Below are 16,358 nucleotides of genomic sequence, written 5' to 3'. Positions count from 1 at the left end.
CGTTTATCAACTATGCAAGTAATCCCCAGCAATAGGAGGATTGGTGCTGCGAGGGACTCGGAGATAGCCACACGACTGCCTTTGGACTTTATTTGGGATTTCAAATTTTGTAATAAGGCCTCTTAAAGATTCTGGATTTTAACTTTGGGTTTTATTTACTTTGATTTATAACTGTTTTTAAAGAACACTACGTTTCTGCAACATTCTCGGAACGATTTTGGAACTTAGTTTTTAACATCACGCTTTCGTAAATTAGTTACTTTTAAAATTAGTTTTTGCAACTTAAAAGAAATTTTGGGTATAGAATTAATAACTTTTCAATGTACCACTTTATAATGAAAACATGGTTTTCAAAAAACACTTCAATGTGACACATCAGATTCGGGCCTAATATCTAAGTCGAGTTTGTAGTGTTACATTTACTGGTATCTGAGCCAAGTTGCGAAACTCGGTTGTGGATTAGATTTTAAATTGAATTTCTGAAAGAATTGTTTCAAAGGATTTGAAAAGATTTGGAGTATTCAAAATGTTTTTTGAATGTTTTTTTCCTGAAAATGTGGGTTACCAAGTCTCCGGTGCTGAATCTGTAAGTTTCTTTAGATAGTAGACTGTACTTAAAATTAGATTTTTGTATTTATTATGTGTGTGCTCTGGAAGTGTAGATTCTTAGGTAAGCAACAGTACCGTAATCGATTCCGAAGGCAAGAAAGTCGCGAGGAGTTGCCCGTTTGCCTGGAACATGAGATTGTTTAGGAGACAGAGGTCAAGGTAAATCTGTCAAATTCGGGTAGCAATAACCTGGAGCTTGGTACAGAGGCTCTGACCCAGTTGGTAAGGCAAGTGCGGGAAGAAGTGTTTGAGGCAAGAGTTAAGGCGAATGGTGAAATAGTTCAGGCTAGTGCTTGGATTGTAACAAGAAGAGAGATCGCAATCCGTTCAAGTAGGAGCCTTATTCTGTGAAACGTGTTAAGACACGTCTAAACTTTCTGAATTGCAAGCGTTGTAAAAGGCGTATCTGGGTGAATGTCAGAGGAAGACAAGAGCATGTCTCAATACGGATCTAAGAAGCATCGGGTTTGAGATTGCACGATTTCTTTTAAGTCAGGTGTGTTTTGTTTGGATGTGATGTTTGGATATAAAAATTGTATGCATGTGTCATAAATATCTGTTTGCTTCTGTGGTTAGATGTTTGGTTAGGTGTAAGAGCTTGCAAAATTAAGTTAAATGTGTATTGGTATTATTTGGATGAGAGTGCGCAGCGGTAGCATAGTGGTGTAGTTGTTACACAACTACCCTGTTAGTTAGAAATTTTGGGGACCAAATTTCCTTAATGAGGGGTGAATTATAATGCCTTGAATTTCTGGGCCTAGAAGTATTGGGCCTTGTGGGTGGAAGCCACTAGGAGACTGCACATAAAGGTTTATGTGTGGAAGAAATATCACAATTGATTGCCTGTTGTAATGGTTAAGTGATTAGGAGTGTTTGGGAGTTTGTTTGTAATTCAAACTAGGTTGGTGGCTTAATTCAAGAAGAAAATCAGGGAATTTGAAATGGGAAAGGTTGGTTCCGAAATTTGAACTCCCCGTTATGCAAATTAGGTCATAGGACGTTTTTTCCTGGGGTGCTGAATTCTTTTGTGCCATTTCGGGTTTTCTTTGTGTTCATTTTTTTCCTCTTTTCTCTGTACTTCCGTGCATATTATGGTATTTTACCAATCGTGCAACCTTTCTACCTCTTTGTCGTTTTAGTATAGAATTGAAAGGTTGAATATAGGAGTTGTTCTTACGTGTTTGTGGCTATTCTTTTCTTTCATTTCTGAGTATTCAAAATGTTTTTTGAATGTTTTCCTGAAAATGTGGGTTACCAAGTCTCTGGCGCCGAATCCGTAAGTTTCTTTAGATATTATACTTTACTTAAAATTAGATTTTTGTATTTATTATGTGTGTGCTCTGGAAGTGTAGATTCTTAAGCGAGCAACAGTACCGTAATGGATTCCGAAGGCAAGAAAGGTTGCGAGGAGCTACCCGTTTCCCTGGAACATGAGATTGTTCAAGAGACGGAGATCAAGGTAAGTTCACCAACTTCGGGTAGCGATAACCCAGAGCTTGGTACAGAGGCACTGACCCGGTTGGTAAGGGAAGTGCGGGAAGAAGTGTTTGAGGCAAGAGTTAAGGTGAATGGTAAAACACTTCAGGCTAGTGATTGGATTATAACAAGAAGAGAGATCGCAGTCCGTTGAAGCAGGAGCCTTATTCTATGAAATGTGTTAAGATGCGTCCTAACTTTTTGAATTGCAAGCATTGTAAAAGGCGTCACCTGGGTGAATCCGGAGGAAGACAAGAGCACGTCTCAGATGCGGATCTAAGGAGCATCGGGTTTGGGATTGCACAAATTCTTTTAAGTCAGGTGTGTTTTGTTTGAATGTGATGTTTGGATATAGAATTGTATGTATGTGTGATAAATATCTGTTTGCTTCTGTGGTTAGATGTTTGGTTAGGTGTAAGAGCTTTCGAGATTAAGCTAATAGTGTATTGGTGTTATTTGGATGAGAGTGCGCAACGGTAGCGTAGTGGTGTAGTTGTTAACATCACGCTTTCGTAAATCAGTTACTTTTAAAATTAGCTTCCGTAACTTAAAAGAAATTTTGGGTATAGAATTAATAACTTTTCAATGTACAACTTTATAATGAAAACATAGTTTTCGTAAAACACTTCAATGTGACACGTCAAATTCTGACTTAACTTTTAGGTCGGGTTTGAGGATTGCATTTAGTGGTATCAGAGCCAGGTTGTAGATCTCGACTGTGGCTTGGGTTTTAAAATTGAATTTCTGAAAGAATTGTTTCAAAGGATTTGAAAAGATTGGGAGTATTCAAGATGTTTTCTGAATGTTTTCTGAAAGTCTGGGTTATTGAGTCTCCGGCGCCGAATCCAAGTTTCTTTAGATATTAGACTGTACTTAAATTTAGATTTTTGTATTTATTCTGTGTGTGCTCTGAAAGTGTAGATTTTTAAGCAATCAACAGTACCGTAATGGATTCCGAAGGTAAGCAAGGTCGCGAGGAGTTGCCTCTTTCCCCAGAACATGAGATTGTTCAGGAGACAAAGGTCAAGGTAACTCCGCCAACTTTGGGTAACGATAACCCAGAGCTTGTTACAGAGGCACTGACTGTGACAGCCCTAATTTGAGCCTAGTCAAAAAGTGGTTTCGGGACCACAAAGCTGAGTCAAAAAATTATTTAAATGCTCTTTTCTATGTTTATTATATGTGAAGTTTCATGGGTGAAAGTATCGTGTCTTAATTTTGTCATTTGAATGTGGAATTAGCTAAGAAGGACTTGTTTGAGAACTTTGAAAATGTGGTAGGTGAATGTCCAAGTGATTAATTTTGTAAATTATTAAAGTAGAGGATTTGCATGTCTATTTTACCACTTTATTTAAGTGTACGGTAGTGGGGTTGGTTCAATGCATCATGTGCTTTATATAATAATAAATTATAAACATAAATTATGGTATAAAATAATATATGTTATTTTATAACATAAAATGAGGTGATAAAAACAAAGTTGAGCTTTATTTTTATCACTTAGCCGAAACTAAAGAAAACAAAAAGAAGAAGAGAAGCTCTTGAATATTCGGTCATTTGGGGAGATAAATTCAAGGTAAGTTTATGGTAGTTTGGTTGAAAATTCATGTTTTGAGTTCCTCTCTTGGTTCTACTTTAAACCCATGAATTAATTTGTTAAATGTTGGTTAATTGTGCATTCGGTCATAATAGGAAATTTCAAAAATTTGTATTTGATGATAGAAATTGATGAATGAAAGTTTGATGGACTATAATGTTAAAATCCATGTGATTGTAAGTTTATAAGTTTAAATTTTGAAATTTGAACTATGTGTGGCTCAATTGCTTGGAATGGGCATTCGACTATAGTATGAAATGCAAAGAAAATTTGGTGTTGAATGTTTTAAATGATTTAGATAGTTATAAATTAAGTTTGAGGCTTGGTACTTATGTATAGATGGTCTATTTAGATAACTTGGATTGGAAGTTGAGTAAATTATGTTTTGAGAACTTTGTGAATATTCAGCCTAGGGGTATAGTTGTGAAGTAAATTAGGCCAAATGTATATGTATGAGAGTTTTAATAGGAATTTCGTGTATTATGAAAGATGATGTATATATTTAATCATAGGATGGTCTTGGAAACCTTAGAAAAGAATGCATGAAAATTAAATAGGTTGCTCTAATGACTGAATATGCTAAAAGCTAATACATAGACTAGTTGATAAATATGTGTTAAAGAAATGTGAACAAATATCTACTTGATTGGTATTCGACTATGGATAATTGTATAATTAATTGACCGATTGTGGAGTAGTGAATCTATTTAAATTGTGAGGGCATGAATGGATTTTAAGGTGGCCAAAATTGTTTAAATGAAATATTTGTAAAGATGCATAGTGCCGAATATGTTCATGAATGAATGAGTTATGTGGGTTGTTTAAATGAAAGAAATGGATAAGTTAAGGTATAATTGAGTGTTCGAATGTGAATTACAAAGTACATGAATTTGAAATTGAAATGGTGATAGACTTAAGTGGACAAATAATGCGAATCAATTAGCTTTTGAAATGTATATGGTTGCCGTATATATGTGTTTGATTGAGAAGTTAAATTTGTTGATTTTAGCTCAAGAGCATAGAGGGGCAAATTTGGATAAAGGAAATGCTAAAGTAACTGAATAGTCGATCCGCGACTGTTGAAAATATTCGAGGTAAGTTTTGAGTAATCAAACATAGTTTATAATTGAATGTAATATGAAAAATGTATAATAGGAGAATTATGACATGATAATAAGGTGTGTGATATGTGCATTTATTCGAATGAAGGAAATAAATTATTAGTGTGTTTGTGCTATGTGAAATCAAGTAACATATGATTTGATATGTATGAAACTTGGTGAATTGATTATCGTATGATGAATTCGGGCTTCAAGCCTAGCAGGCTATAATGCCGGTGAAATAATATCGGGCCTCGAGCCTAGTAGGTTATAATGCCGGTGAAATAATATCGGGCTTCGAGCCTAGCAGGCGAAATGCCGGTGAATGAGTTCAGACTTAAAGTCTAGCAGGCTTCGTGCCGGTGATGAATTCGGGTTTAAAACCTAGCAGGCTAATTACTGGTGATTTGATAATAGTCTAAAACTATGATGCTTCGTGATAGAACGACAATTGAATACATTCATTACATTCAGTTGCCCAGGTACGTATCATGTACTTATATGTGAGTTTGATTTGAAATAAACCATAAGTGTATACTGTGATGCATATGTGAATAAGAGTTATGACTATATATATAATCATGATACATCCGGTCAAGATATGAAATTATGTGATGGTATTTGATTTACCTATGTTATATGAGTTTGATTCAAGTAAAATAAAATGCTAAATGTACAATATGTCTTTGGTGTATATTCGCCAAATGGCAATATACTTAGAAAATGTTATTTGATATATTGAATGATCGATTTATAATTGAGTATATTTGTTTGCATTGCTTAAAACTTACTAAGCTTATAAAAGCTTACTCCGTTTGTTATGTTTTTCTGTTTTATAGATCGTTGACTCCAGTCACTTGCTCGAGGATCGTCAGCAACTCGTCACACTATCTATCGTTTTGGAACTATTATGTTTTGGAATTCATATGGCATGTATATAATAGACTTAAGTGAATGATATTTTGAGATGTTGTTGTATATAAGCCATATGAATATGGTAACTTTTGAATGTCAGTATAAGTTTAAATTTTGATCTTTGATTGTGTTTGGCTATGCATATAATTGCTAATGAACTTATGTAAATGTGAATGTACAAATGTAGTGTTTTGGATTGGTAACTCTTCATAACCCATTTCGGCGATGGATACGGGTTATAGGGGTGTTACACTAACTCGGCTGATAAGGGAAGTGCAGGAAGAAGTGTTTGAGGTAAGAGTTAAGGCACATGGTGAAACACTTCAGGATAGGTGCTTGGATTGTAACAAGAAGAGAGATCGCAGCTCGTTGAAGCAGGAGCCTCATTCTGTGAAACATGTTAAGACACGTCCAAACTTTCTGTCTTGCGAGCATTGTACAAGGAGTCATTCGCGAGAATGCCGGAGGAAAAGAGGAGCCTGTCTCAGATACAGATCTAAGGAGTATCGGGTTTAGGATTGCACAGTTCCTTTTAAGTCAGGTGTGTTTTATTTGGATGTGATGTTTGGATATAGAAATTGTATGCATGTGTGATAAATATCTGTTTGCTTCTGTGGTTAGATGTTTGGTTAGGTGTAAGAGCTTTCAAGATTAAGCTAAAAGTGTATTGGTGTTATTTGGATAAGAGTGCGCTGCGGTAGTGTAGTGGTGTAGTTATTACACAACAACCCTGTTAGTTGGAAATTTCGAGGACGGAAATTATTTAAGGAGGGGTGAATTGTAACACCCCAAATTTCTAGGCCTAGAAGTATTGGTCCTTGTGCGTGGGAGCCACTGGAAGACTGCACATAAAAGTTTATGTGTGGAAGAAATATCACAATTGATTGTCTGCAGGAGTGGTTAAGTGATTAGGAGAGTTTAGGAGTTTAATTGTAATCCAAACTCGGTTGGTGGCTTAATTCAAGGAGAAAATCAGGGAATTTGAAATGGGAAGGGTTGGTTGCTGAGATTTGAACTCCCCATTGTGCAAATTCGATCATAGGACTTTTTTTTACCCAGAGTGCCGAATTCTTTTGTGCCATTTTGGGTTTTCTTTGTTTTCAGTTTTTTTCCTCCTTTCTCTGTATTATCGTTCATATTATTGAATTTTTCCATTCGTGCAACCTTTCTACCTCTTTTTCGTTTTAGTATAGAATTGAAAGGTCGAATGTAAGAGTTGTTCTTACGTGTTTGTGGCTAATCTTTTCTTTCATTTCTGAACTAAACTTCTCCACGCTCTCCCTTTCTCATTTATTTTGCATGACCAAATAGCTTTTGGTCTCTTCTCCTCTTTTCTTCCTTCTCTCAATTGCGTTTTCCTTCTTTGTAGTTTACTCGAATAGCACTTGCCTCCTCTTCTTCGCCACTTATTCATTTTTTCTTGGCTAGCCGATTATCTTTCTATTTAAAGTCGAATCCCTCTACACTTAACTACGGTAATTATTTTTGTTTGGGTTCACGGCTACACTTCTCCCTCTTTCTGTATTTGTCGATATAATTTTCCTCCTTAACACTATCTTCATCCGCCATTTCTGATAGGAGTGTGACTATTTTTCATGGGACTCAAATCCTAGCGTGTACCTTAGGAGGCTGAATACTCCTAAGTAGTGGTAAGTTGTTGTTCTTTTGTTTCTAATCTTTGTCGTTTACAGTCTTAGTTAACAAGGTGAAAATACTATATAGATTTTGTCAAGTTTTAGAAGGCGGCTTTGATCGGTGGTTAAAGAAAGGAATCGGTTGCTACTCAAGGTAGGCAATTAGTACCATTTTGAAATCAGGTGCTATGTAAGGGTGTTAATTTTAACGATTAAAGGACTAACGTGGGGTTATGATTGAATCTAGGTTTAGTGTTGTGAGATTTGCTCAGTTATCACAAATAGGAGTGTATCCATACTCTATAAGCGAAAATAGGTGTAAAGGCCGTAAATATGTGTGTAACTGTATGCCTTGTTTTGATAATCAGCTAAAAAGCCAAAAATGTGTTGTTGTTTACTTTGCTGTGACTGTAGATGGGCAAAATGCTGAAAACCCGAAAATATGGCGTATGATGCCACACGAGGGTACGATCGCGCGTTTCGTGAATCGAGCTCATAGAACGTCAGCATACGAATATGAAGGCCACCATGCGCGAATTTGTGGGCTTAGGCCGTAGTAGGCCACTTGAGCCACGAAATAGGCCGAATAGGCCCAGTGGGCCCGTAGGCCCGCTTGTGCCAAATTAACTGCTAGGTGGAATATGGTTGGGCTTGTCATGTCGCGTACACAGCATAGGCAGTTCTGGGCCACGTTTGGCCGGACTGGGCCATGTGGGCCCAATGGGCTTGTGGGACCACACGAATAAGATGTATGTTATGTGGTTAGTTTTGGATAGGGCTACTTCGATTGTACAGCCGTGAATAGCTCTGGGTTAAATTGGCCGTATCAGCCTAATGGGGCCGTAGGCCTGCGTGGGTAAATTTCGCTGTTAAGCGTGAAGTAGATAGACTTGTCATGTCGTGCACATGACTTAGGTTGTTTTGGGCCTTGATGGGTCGAAATGGGCCATGTGGGCCCAAAAGGCTCGTGGGCCCACATGGATAAAATCTGCTGTAAGTGACTATTAATGAACCACGCTATGGTGTACACATAGTCGTATCTAAGTTTGGGCTAAAGCGGCCACACGAGCATGTGGGCCCACTTGGGCAAAGTAATGGGCCTAAGCCCACTTGCATCGTTATGTCTGTTTAGGTTACTTAGGTCGCTCGAGGCGACAATGGACCCTTAGTTGGGTTGTTAAAACCCCTGATTTGTGAAATTACCGTAATACCCTCAATTTGTGAAATTATCGAAATACCCCCGACTTGTAAAATTACTGAAATACCCTCGATTTATAAATTTATCAAAATACCCTTGTAGTGTAAAATTACTTAAGTACCCTTGTAGGGTACAATAATTGTTTTGCCCTTGTAGGTAAATGATCGACTTAGACTATGAATTTGACTGATTTGACTGTGATCGTATGACTGTGTTTTAACTGACTTGACGGTGGTTGTAGGACTAATATGCTTTTAATATATGTTTAAATGATTGTTACTGAGCATGGCCATTTTGCATACATGTGTGATGATTGAGCATGACATGCACGACATATAGCATGGTGTTGGGACATTGATACAGAAGAAGTTCTAATAGGATTGCACGGGTTGTACGAGACGACTGTAGATCCAGTATTGATCTGTTAAGGTCACACGGGTCGCATAAGACGAATGTGGACTGATGGATGGCTTAGTGCCGCTTAATCTAATTATGGCTCTATGTCGACCTAAAAATGGCTCTGTGCCATCTTGACTATAGCTTTGTGCCAAACGTATTTACTGATGGCTCTGTGCTTAACATACTTATTGATGACTCTGTGTCGATCATAGTTACCGAAGGCTGTGTGCCGATTATATTACTGTCGCTGATGGCTATGTGCCAAACATAATATAGTTACCTATGGCTTTGTACCAATTATAATATCGCTACTAAAGGCTTAGAGGCACATATATACTAGCAGTTTTGCTGCGATTTCGATTAGTGCCGTAACAGGTGCTGACATTGGTGTGCTGGCTGGGTGGGTCAATTTTATCCCCACGTAAGTGTAGGGTTGGTACGGGTGGTGTGTTGGCTGGATCAGGGTGGGATGCATCGTCATACTATTGCATATCTGTTTATGGGATCTATTGCTGTATTGGGCTTAGGCCCACTTGTTCTATTATTGGTTTAGGCTAGGTACAATTGATTCTATTGTGGGCTATGACCCAAATGATATTGTAATGGGCTTTAGCCCACATATGCTCTGAACGGACTGTCATTATTCATTGTTAAAGGGCTCGCCCGGACTATTTCTATTTACATTTGGATATCGACTATTACTCTAGTAAGGTGATTATACACTGAGTTTTCATAAACTCACCTCGTTTATTAACTATACAAGTAATCCCCAGCAATAGGAGGATCAGTGCTGCAAGGGACTCGGAGATGGCCACACGACTGCCTTTGGACTTTATTTGGAATTTCAAATTTTGTAATAAGGCCACTTAAAGTTTTTTATTTACTTCAATTTATAACTGTTTTTAAACAACACTACGTTTCTTCAACATTCTCGGAACGATTTCGTAACTCAGTTTTTAACATCACACTTTTGCAAATCAGTTACTTTTAAAATTAGTTTCTGCAACTTAAAAGATATTTTGGGTATAGAATTAATAACTTTTCAATGTATCACTTTATAATGAAAACATGGTTTTTGAAAAACACTTCAATGTGACACGTTAGATTTGAGCCTAATATCTAGGTTGAGTTTGGGGTGTTATATTTAGTGGTATCAGAGCCAGGTTACAAAACTCAGTTGTGGATTAGATTTTAAAATTGAATTTTTGAAAGAATTGTTTCAAAGGATTTGAAAAGATTTAGAGTATTCAAAATGTTTTTTGAATGTTTTCCTGAAAATGTAGGTTACCAAGTCTCCGGCGCCGAATCTGTAAGTTTCTTTAGATATTAGACTGTACTTCAAATTAGATTTTTGTATTTATTATGTGTGTGCTTTGGAAGTGTAGATTCTTAAGGGAGCAACAGTACCGTAATGGATTCCGAAGGCAAGAAAGGTAGCGAGGAGCTGCCCGTTTCCTCGGAACATGAGATTGTTCAGGAGACGGAGGTCAAGGTAAGTCTGCCAACTTCGGGTAGCGATAACCTAGAGCTTGGTACAGAGGCACTGAGTCGGTTGGTAAGGGAAGTGCGGGAAGAAGTGTTTGAGGCAAGAGTTAAGGCGAATGGTGAAATACTTCAGGCTAGTGCTTGGATTGTAACAAGAAGAAAGATTGCAGTTCATTGAAGCAGGAGCATTATTCTGTGAAACGTGTTAAGACACGTCCAAACTTTCTAAATTGCAAGCATTGTAAAAGACATCATCTGGGTGAATGCCGGAGGAAGACAAGAGCACGTCTCAGATGCGGATCTCAAGAGCATCAGGTTTGGGATTGCACAGTTTCTTTTAAGTCAGGTGTGTTTTGTTTGGATGTGATGTTTGGATATAGAAATTGTATGCATGTGTGATAAATATCTGTTTGCTTCTATGGTTAGATGTTTGGTTAGGTGTAAGAGCTTTCGAGATTAAGTTAAAAGTGTATTGGTGTTATTTGGATGAGAGTGCACAGCGGTGGTGTAGTGGTGTAGTTGTTACACAATTACCCTGTTAGTTGGAAATTTTGAGGACCAAATTTCCTTAAAGAGGGGTGAATTGTAACACCTCAAATTTTTGGGCCTAGAAGCATTGGGTCTTGTGGGTGGAAGCCGCTACGAGACTGCACATAAAAGTCTATGTGTGGAAGAAATATCACAATTGATTGTCTTTTGTAGTGGTTAAGTGATGAGGAGTGTTTGGGAGTTTGTTTGTAATTCAAACTCGGTTGGTGGCTTAATTAAAGGAGAAAATCAGGGAATTTTAAATGGGAAGGGTTGCTTGCCGAAATTTGAACTCCCTATTGTGCAAATTCGATCATAGGACATTTTTTTCCTAGGGTGCCGAATACTTTTATGCCATTTCGGGTTTTTTTATTTTTATTTTTTTCCTCTTTTCTCTGTACTTCCGCGTATATTATGGTATTTTACTGATCATGCAACCTTTCTACCTCTTTTTCATTTTAGTTTAGAATTGAAAGGCTAAATATAGGAGTTGTTCTTACGTGTTTGTGGCTATTCTTTTCTTTCATTTCTAAACTAAACTTCTCCACCCTCTTCCTCTCTTATTTGTTTTGCGTGACCGAATAGCTTTTGGTCTCTTCTCCTCTTTCCTTCCTTCTCTCAATTTCGTTTTCCTTCTTTGTGGTTTAGTTAAATAGCACTTGCCTCCTTTCTCTCGCAACTCATTCTATTTTTCTTGGCTAGCCTATTGTCTTTCTGTTTAGAGCCAAATCCCTCTACACTTGAGTAAGGTAATTGATTTTGTTTAGGTTCACGGCTACTCTTCTCCCTCTTTCTCTATTTGTCGATATAAGTTTCCTCCTTAACACTATCTTCATCCAACGTTTCCAATAGGAGTGTGACTATTTTTCGTAGGACTCAAATCCTAGAGTGTACCTTAGGAGTCCAAATACTCCTAATTAGTGGTAAGTTGTTGTTCTTTTGTTTCTAATCTTTGTCATTCATGGTCTTAGTTAACAAGGTAGAAATGCTGTACAGATTTTGTCAAGTTTTGAAGGCGACTTTGATCGGTGGTTAAAGAGAGGAATCGGTTGCTATTTAAGGTAAGTAGTCAGCACCATTTTGGAATCAGGTGCTACGTAAGGGTGTTAATTTTAATGGTTAAAGGATTAACGTGGGGTTATGATTGGATCTAGGTTTAGCGTCGTGGGATTGGCTCACTTATCACAAACAAGTGTCTATTCGTACTCTGTAAGTGGTAATAGGTATTAAGGCTGTAAATATGTGTGTAACAATATGCCTTGTTTTGATAATCAGCTGAAAGGCCAAAAATGTGTGTGTTGTTTTCTTTGCTATGATTGTAGATAGGCAAAATGCCGAAAAGCAAAAAATATGGCATATAATGCCACACGAGCGTGCGATCGAGCGTGTTGTGAACTGAGCTCACGAAACGTCGGCGTACAATAAGGAAGGTCACCATGAGCGAATTCGTGCGCTTAGGCCGGAGTGGGTCACTTGAGCCACAGAATGGGCCGAATAGTCCAAATGGGCCCGTGGGCCCTCTTGTGCCAAATCAACGGCTAGGTGGAATATGGTTGGGCTTGTCATGTCGCATACACAGCATAGGCTGTTCTAGGCCATGTTGGGCAGACTGGGCTGTGTGGGCCTAATGGGCTTGTGGGCCTGCACGGATAAAATATATGTTATGTGGTAAGTTTTGGACTGGGCTGCGTCGTTCGTACATCGATGAATAGTTCTAGGTTTAATGGGCCGTATGAGACCAATAGACCCGTGGGCCCGTGTGGGTAAATTTCGCTGTTAAGTAAGAAGTAGATAGACTTATCATGTCGCGCACATGACTTAGGTTATTTTGGGCCTCGATGGGCCATGTGGGCCCAATAGGCTCAGAGGCTCACACGAATAAAATCTACAGTAAGTGACTATTAATGAACTGGGCTATGGTGTACACATAGCTGTATCTAAGTTTTGGCTAAATAGGCCACAAGAGTGTGTGGGTCCATTTGGGCCGAGTAATGGGCCTTAGGCCCACTTGTACCGTTATGTCTGTTTAGGTTACTTAGGTCGCTCGAGGTGACAATGGACCCTCGGTTGGGTCGTTAAGACCCTTGATTTGTGAAATTATCGAAATACCCTCTAATAAACTGTAATTTATACATATTTCTATCCCATGCCTAGCACATTTTATGGATGATTTTATGCATAGGAGAGTGAAAGGAATGAGAAATGGGCCAAAAACGAAGGAAAGGGCCAATGTACGAAATTAAAACGGCCTGGACCTCCTCACACAGGCAGACCACATGGCCGTGTCAATTTCGCAGAATCGAAGCACGACTCACACGGGTGGACCACACGCCCATGCCTATTTAACAAGCTTGACCACGGCCTGAAGTAATCGCACACGGGCGTGTCCCTGTCGAGCCCAAATTGAGTCCAATTTAGAAAAGGCCAATTTTGAGGGTTCTTAGGCATTCTAAAGCTATAAATACACCCTAGAAGAGGAGGAAAAGGAGGGCCACAGCGGAGAAAGTAGGGAACTGCTCAAGGAAAGCCGATTGATCCATCTCAGAAGTCGGATTCATCATCAAGAGTGAAGATCTCCCCTCAATTTCCCTTCAGGAGTTTTGAGTTTTTCTTTATGTTTTGTATTCATTATTCTTCTGAGATGTTTACCTTTTTAGTTATGAACTAAAACCCCTAAATACCTAAAGGGAATGAAACCTAAGATAGATCTTGTTATTATTATCTGAATTGTATGATAAATATTTGACTTGTTCTTAATTATGTGTTCTTAATTCTTGTTTTGATATTCCAGGATATTGATTCAAGTTAAGCTCTTATTTAGAGGAGGAATAGATCTTGTCTAAAAGTACATTTGTCATAATTAAGCGGAGTTGATTGTGCGTCTAGAGATAGGGTGACAAGATATTACCGGATTAGGGTGAAACCTAATAAGGGGATCCATAGATCGAGTTAATGCAACCCTAGGGAGTTAATTAGAAAGAGATTTCAATTTTTCAACCTAGGGTTACACGTTGTTAGTCTCGAGAAGGATAATAATATAACTTTGGGATTTCTAATGATCAAGTCAAATTAATAAATCGTCCGATTCAAAGTCAAATAACAAGTGAAGTCTAGGTGGATTTTTCCTTAGGTATTGTCTTAATTAAATTGTTTTTCCAAAAGTAATTCCCCAATTCTATTTTCTGTGAATTCTTAGTTTAGTTAATTAGTTAGTTAAAACAAACCCCATTATTCTTAGGCTAGATAACAAAAAGACAATCATTACTAGTACTTTTAGTTCCTTTGGGTTCGACAATCCGGTCTTGCTAAAGCTATACTACTGTCTGATAGGTACACTTGCCTTCATGATAATAGTTAGTTTTAAGAACGATTCATTATGAATATTTAAAACCTGTCACGAATATCACGTATTAAGTTTTTGGTGCCGTTACCGGGGAACTAAGATATTAGGAACACTTGATTTTTATTACTTTAGCCATTTACTTTTACTGCAATTTAAATTTTATTCTAAATTTTATTACTAATTCTTCTTTTTCCCTTTTTCTGGCAAGTTTTTATAGTTTATGACTAGAAGAAACCCGTCAGGACCATTACTTTTTGACAGTGAGATCGATCGCACAATTCGCAGAAACCAAAGAAAAATAAAGTGAAGCTTAAGATATACAGCAGGAGAGTAAGAGGACAATATTCAAACCACAACCAAGGAGATGGCTGAAAATCAGGAAAACCTGATACCTCCTGTGATTGCTGTTAATCCAATAAATCAGAATCCTGCTCCACGCACAATGTATGATTATGCTAAGCCTTCTTTAAGAGAAACTGAATCGAGCATAGTTAGACCTGTTATAGCTGTAAATACTTTTGAACTGAAACCTAATACTATTCAAATGATACAGCAATTTGTTCAGTTTGATGGTTTGCAAGACAAAGTTCCCAACGCTCACTTGGCAAACTGTTTAGAACTATGCGATACATTTAAAATTAATGGTGTTTCTGATGACGCCATTCACCTTCAGTTATTCTCTTTTTTGTTGAGGAACAAAGCTAAACAATGGTTGAACTCGTTACCACGAGGATCAATTACTACTTGGGAACAAATTACTGAAAAATTTCTATTCAAATACTTTTCGCTGGCTAAAACAGCTAAATTACCTAATGATATCTCTTTTTTTGTGCAGATGGATTTAGAGACACTCTATGATGCATGGGAGAGATACAAGGATCTCTTGAGATGATGCCCTCACCTGGGTTACCACTCTGGCTACGAGTTCAAACTTTTCATAATGGCCTGGATCCTTCAACTTGGCAAATGGTTGACCCAGCTGCTGGCGGAACCATCAATAATAAAACACCTAAAGATGCTTATGAGTTTATAGAGGAGATGTCACTGAATAACTATCAGTGGCAAGTCATGAGGACAAAGACAACAAAAATAGCCGGTGTTTATAACATCGATTCAGTCACCATGCTCTCTAATCAGGTAGAACTCTTGAAAGAAAAAATTGATGGTTTTCTTAGTTCTTCACAGGTTCACCCAGTAATGCAGTGCGAAGCAAGTAGAGGTGGCTCAAGCTGTTCAGAATACCAACCTTATGGCCACAACATGGACAACGAGTAGTTAAATTACATGGGTAACAATTCTCGATCTCAAAACAATCCTTATAGCAATACTTACAATGCAGGTTGGAGAAACCACCCAAAATTTTCATGGAGAGGCCAAGGAAATCAGGGACCACCTCCAGGCTACCAACAACCACCCTACTAATAGGAAAAGAAGCCGAACCTTGAAGAGATGCTCTCAAAGTTTATATCGGTGTCAGAAACCCATTTTTAGAATACCGAGATAGCACTTAAAAATCAACAAGTATCGATCCAAGGGCTCGAAACTCAGATTGGACAGCTTGCCAAGTTGATTTCTAAACGACCACAAGGTAGCTTGCCAAGCAACACAAAATCTAACCCAGGAAGTAACTTAACGCGATTACTAGTCAAGATGAGGAAGGGTTAGTCACACCTGAACCAGAACCAAGGCAAAAAACTGAGTTAAGCAAAGGTAAAGGTGAGGTAAACCACAATGAGTAGAAATCGGTAAGTACAGAATACAAACCTCATGTGCCATACCCTAATACGACAAGGAAAGACCGCTCAGATGAACAATTTGGTAAATTCCTTAAACTCTTAAAAAAATTACATATTAACTTACTATTTATGGAAGCTCTATCGCAGATGCCAAACGCAATGAAATTTTTAAAGGAGCTTTTAGCAAATAAGCGAAAGTTGGACGAGGCTTTGCATGTGAAGCTAAACGCAGTTTGCTCAGCTATTTTACATAATAACTACCCAAAAAATTGAAAGATCCAAGGAGTTTTACAATTCCTTGCTTAATTGGTAGTTTAGATGTTAATAATGCATTAGTT

At 37.9% G+C, this 16,358-nt stretch overlaps 1 non-coding gene across 1 annotated transcript; it reads right to left on the bottom strand.

The window, feature by feature from the left end:
- Nucleotides 1-15,086: 15,086 nt before the first annotated feature.
- Nucleotides 15,087-15,193, bottom strand: LOC128292252 (small nucleolar RNA R71). Its single transcript, XR_008282236.1, has one exon. It is a non-coding gene; the product is annotated as a small nucleolar RNA R71 (small nucleolar RNA).
- Nucleotides 15,194-16,358: the final 1,165 nt, after the last annotated feature.

This window comes from Gossypium arboreum, chromosome 4 (assembly GCF_025698485.1).
Source record: "Gossypium arboreum isolate Shixiya-1 chromosome 4, ASM2569848v2, whole genome shotgun sequence".
NCBI lineage: Eukaryota > Viridiplantae > Streptophyta > Magnoliopsida > Malvales > Malvaceae > Gossypium > Gossypium arboreum.
The sequence above is the reverse complement of the archived record's forward strand: the minus strand, read 5'-3'. Positions and strand labels throughout refer to the sequence as shown.